The following is a 6,000-nucleotide window of genomic DNA, read 5'->3' on the forward strand; positions in this document are numbered from 1 at the left end:
GAGCCCCCCCAAGTTAAATAGTCCGAAGTACATAGTCCCATTCTAATGTTGGTCTTCATGATGGTCATGAGCCTGGTGCCAAAGGCACCAGGACTGACTCCAAGAGAGTCTTGGATGAGGTTTTAAGGCCTTTGACCTGGCCCTAACTGGAAGGCTGACTTGCCAGTGAGGGCCAGGGGTAAGGGTAATGACAGATGTTATGGTTATGGTTACAAGGAAAACCAAAAAACCTCAAAACTTGCCTGTTATGATAAGCTAAGCAACCATAACTCGCGCCACCACTGTGCACTGCTAAGACTAACACACAGGACACCAAAGATGGGCGGCTTATAATTTTGTTCCCCCGGATGAACCTCAGTCTCCATCTGGGACGACCTGAAAAGAACAGCTGATGCAGAAGGCTGCGCTGTACTCATCCTGCTGGACCTCTACGTAGCCTTCGATACCATTGATGACACCAACCTACTAAACAGGCTACAAACACTAGGAATCAGAAACACAGCTCTCTCTTGGATCTCCTCACATCCACATCACTACTGGTAAGGAAAGTGTCCCACAAGGAGCATCCCTATCTCCCCTAATTTTCAACATCTACCTAAAACCCCTGCCCGCAGTCAAACGCTCATACAATCGTACCTGCTACAACTACGCAGACGACACCAGATCTTCCTCAAAATCTCAAGGCTACGGCAGTCCGGACATGTCGTCATGCCTCTCAGATATTGACCAATGGATGACGTCCAACCACCACATCCTCAACCCTGGGAAAACTGAAATCCTAGTTTGCGGGAAAACAGCCCTCATGCCCCAACCGATTTTGTGGCCTCAACCCCTAGGACAAGCAACAGCAATCTCTAGCATGGTAAAAAACCTTGGATGCACATTGGATTCAGATTTAGCCCTCACCCAACACACCACTACCATATCTAAAACCTGCTTCTTCCATCAACGGATTCTCAGGCGTATCTTCCCTTGCCTCACCTACCCCCACCATTTCTCGGCCATCACCTCCATCATCCAGGCCCCCCTAGATTATGCAAACTACCTCTACCTAGGTGCACCGGCATCGCAACTAAGGAAACTCCAAAGAATCCAAAAAGCGGTAGCGCACCTGCTCATTAGACTACCCGCCAGAGAACACATCAGCCCTACACTAAAAGTCTTCCATTGAAACTAGATTGGTCGACGCACCACCTTTAAAGGCTTGTGCATCACCCACTGCGCCATCCAAAACACCAGACCGGAATTCCTCTGAGACAAAACGTTCCCTACCAACCCTCAAGGGATCTCAGATCTCGCACATGCTAGTGGTCCCACCTCACAACTCCTCCAGGCTGGGTGGTTCCTCCATCTCCATCCATGCGCCAATCATCTGGAACTCCCTACCCCTACACATTTGCAACACTGAAAACCACCTGAAATTCAGAAAGGCCCTGAAATCATGGCTCTTCCCATAATATCCCCTTGAATCCTCCCATCTCGAAACCACACTGCCAAAGCCAACTTTCCCTTACACCGATTATAACAGAGTGGCCGGCAGCATATGTAGCGGCTCACTTGACATACTGTCGCACCATGCACAACAACGTTCCTCCCTAACGAACACACTAGGAAAGCCAGCAGCACCACAACAAACTCTCCCGCCCTCACCACTCTGACCATCACACCAGAGGGACCATGAACAAGGAGACCACTCTGTCTGCACTGGACAAAGATGGTTCCGGACGAACAAATTCAGAGCATACGGTACATATACCTCACACCACGTCTGTGGACACAGGCCGCAGGCACGGCCAAACATCCATGCACCGTAGAATGCAGCTATGGCTATGTTCCTCTGGTCTAGCATCTCATATATCCATCCACACTCAAACACCTGACGTAGCTCAACACCTCTGCCACTAGCATACAGCGGCTACCAACGAAAAGAAATTTGGTATAGATGGTCACACATCGACTCACTCAACAATAGCAATTTATCACCAACCACCAACAGCGCCCACCCATGTGCCTGACCGTTTTGGGGCCGCTAAGTCGAGCCTAGCCCGCCACCTAATTACTAGACATGGCAAAAATCCACACATGCATCTCCTAATCTAAAACTCGTAGCACTCCCAGCACATTGACTAAGGTCACTGAGGGCGTTCCAACCACAAAGCACATTGAGGCCATACAAATGTGGAAAGAGCGCTATATAAATAACCAAATACAATATAATACAATTTACAAAACAATACATGTACATATTTCTTTATAATAAGCACATCTAAACATTTAAATCTGTACATTTAAGATGTATGAAACAATCATCGCGACATATAAACGACATATAAACGACCACCTGCTCTCTTACTGCCCTGATGCTCCAGACCACTATGTTTGTAAATATGTACATTTAGGTTGTCACCTGTTTTGACGTAGACATCGGTCATGTGACAACCCACTCCTTGTATATAATATTGCCTATATTGTTCTTCTCTGTAAGTTATGCCTCCTTGGCATGCATTGTTTCCATGTTTACGCGTCCAGCACTGTAACCACAGCCGGACCGCGTACCTTGTATCTAACCAAGCTTTGCAAACCTCTTGTTGCCTCTGCGCCTTGCTACCTCCCGGTTAGGTGCACAATATAAATAAATAAATACTAAATACTAAATCAGGTTTCAACATCTTTCTATTTCTATTTAATTCTATTGATATTTTTGTACTAATGTATCTGCATATTATATTATCTTACAAATGTCTTACATATATTTGCCATAATCAGGTACATTCTATACAATGGACAAGTAAAGATATTTATGAAATAATACATATGTATACTTTAATTGTAGTATTTTACGAAATACTACAAATGAAAGCTTCACAAATAATGGTGTCATGCATGTGTAGACATTTTTTATACAATCTTCTCATTGTTATTAAGTACACTGAAAGCACATGTATAGAGAGGTCCTATAAATATTGTAACATAGCCAATGTCTGATGCCATCAGTGATATATGATGTAATTAGTGATGTCATCAGTTATGTCATCAGTGATGTCATATGATTTAATTATTGATGTCACCAGTAATGTCATCAGTGATGTAATCTCTGATGTCATCATTGTCTTCATATGCTGCACAACAGGGGGTGGCAAGTTAAGGTGGCTTTGCCTGAATTGTCTGCTGAATTTCAGGGGTTTTGTTGAATTTCATTTTCACCTTTACGTCCCTGCAACAAACGTTTTTTCCCCCCATTTCAAAGGTTTTGCTACAATGTATTGCTCACTTTTACATCCCTGCAACTAAATTATTTTCCCTGAATTTCAAAAGTGTTGTTACAATTTATTGCTCACCATAACCACTGTGCAACTAAAGTTTTTTGCCTGAATAATAATATAATTGTATATTGTAGTGGGACCGCCACACTGTAATATACAAAGAAGAATACTAACTAAGCATTTATGTACTTTGGAAGGTAATCTGTTATATTGGAATAAACTTTCATAATTTATTTTCAAAAGAAATTACTAAAAATATTATAAGTACCATTTCTATGTCTATAATAAAATATTTACTTTCTAATCTACATTTCTTTACGTTGCATATTAACCAAACCTTGAATTCTTAGATTAATCACAATGCACACAAGGACATACTTTCTTTTGTATGAGATAATTCAGAAAAGAATGTGTTCATGTAATGTTATTACAGTAAGGAGAATTGTAAATGTAAGCATTGACTATTTTCATAACACTTACTACTAAACATGCGTTACTTCTATCTATTCTTAATTTTATTTTTACTACTCGAAAAATGCATATTATATTATGTTTGAAATAACGGAAATAGATTTACCAGAATCAAGTTCTTTCCCTGCAATTAAGTATTGTAATGGTTTACTAATACCTGATATTCAAACCATGTGTATAACATTACATATTTTTATTTTAAACTTTATAAGTTGAGAAGTACTACAAATGACTGCTCCTCATGGAATCATATCATACTTCTCTATCAGTGTATTGTTCCAAGTCATGTTATTATTTTAAGTGTAATAAAATAGAATATGCATCAAAAGAGGTCAACAAATATATTCTAACTTATTTAACCAGTAATGTCACATTTGATATAATTATTTATCTCATCAGTGATGTCATGTATGATGTAATTAGTGATGCCACCAGTGATTTTATCAGTGAAGGGGGCTTGCTTGAATGTTGATTGCTGAATTTCAGGGGTTTTATTGCGTTAAGTCTGATCACCTTAACACTCTCTTCACCAAGGTTTTTATCAATGAATTTCAAAGGTTTTATTGCTATGTATTTTTCACACTAAATCTGATAACCTTAATTCTCTCCTAACTAAAGTTTTTTCACTGAATTTCAAGGGTTTTGTTATACTATAGTTTCTTCAGGACCACTAGCAATGGCATTCGGTCATGGCCACTGTGCATGTTGCACCAATAGGTTTTTTTGGGGCCCACTAGCTGTGCCCTTGGGCATGGAGATCCATAGCCCCCTAACTGGGAGATATGATCACTGCAGGTGTAAAATTACTTTGTTTTTCACTCTCTACTTGCTCCTGCAGGATTCCTCTGATGTTCCCCCAATAATGGCAACAAACTAAACATACAGCGGCATTGAACTACCCATGCCCATGGGATTTCGCCGGTTTTCCCCTGATAATGCTTGAAAATCTCAAACTATTCCCTGTTCTCACAGGCACTCGCCAAGTACCCCTCCTCTTTCCATGATCCATCCATTCCCCTCAACTGCCTTTATCCTCCCTGGCCCTCTTATGTCCATAAACCCCTATCACTGTTTGGTTCGTGTAACACATTTATTTCTCCGAGGTGACTTGAAATAGGAGTGCTGAATGTCAGGGGTTTTGTTGCATTAAATCTGATCACCTTAACTCTCTTAACTAATGCTTTTTCAGAGAATTTGAAGGGGTTTCCTATACTTTAGTTTCCTAGAGGCCCACTAGCATGGCCTACGGCCGTGGCCACTGCACATGTTCTACCAGTAGTTTTCTTTTGGGCCCACTAGCCATGGCCAGTGGCCACAGCCGAACGTGTTGCATAGTTTCTTGAGGTCTCACTAGTCATGGCCTTCGACCATGGCCTCTGTGCGTGTTGCACTAATATCTTTCTTTTGGGCCCACCTGCCATGGCCACTGGAAATGTCAAACCATTGCTTTGTTGCCAAACACTGATTGCCACCTGTCCAGTAGATCTAGGCACTGCAGATGTTAAAGGTTTTTTTTTCTAACTCCTTTGAGAAACCAAAGGTGTCTCACTGCCTAAACCTCGAGAATCTGTCATCCAGGTGACCAGGACACGGCCATCACTATTGAATCCAGTTCCTGGGGTTGGACCAGTGAGGGAGGATCACCAGGGAGTGGGACGCCGACGGGTGAGACGCGGTATCCCCCTTCGTTTAACACTTTATCCCCATCCTCTCACGTAGGACATTCTAAACCACTACCCCCCCTTTCTGACTCTGAACACTTTCGCCCAACACAAAAGACAACGGACTAATACTCAAACTGTTTCCCTGACATGTCCTGACACCAGGGTCAGGCAAAGTCAGTCAATTGATCAGAATCACACATATCTGATGACCGTTTCCCTTCCCCACAGGGATAAAAGGTGAAGCCAGAGAGCACAGTACGAGGAAAGCGAGTACGGCAGATGGCACGATGAGACGGCTACCAAGTGGCAGTTCAAGAGAAGGAGAAAGGCGGCGGGAAGTGAGAGGGTGGCGAGGAAAGAAGTGACCTTGCCCTTTTCGTCCCTGGCCCACTGAACCTTCGTGGAGGAGAATTTAAGACCGTGAACAATAGCACAAGTGTCCTGCTGCAGATGTCAACGGTACACCGGGCAAGCCTATGCAGATACGGTAGAGCAGTGGAGACTCCCGTGTCCGTGGTACCGGCCTTGACTACAACGAAGCCAAAAGCCAAGTGGTTCATCACAGCCGGTGCGGCATTGCTGCTGTAATCTCGTGAGATTCC

This window comes from Ambystoma mexicanum, chromosome 5p (genome assembly GCF_040938575.1).
Source record: "Ambystoma mexicanum isolate Mex_15411 chromosome 5p, UKY_AmexF1_1, whole genome shotgun sequence".
Taxonomy (NCBI): Eukaryota; Metazoa; Chordata; class Amphibia; order Caudata; family Ambystomatidae; genus Ambystoma; species Ambystoma mexicanum.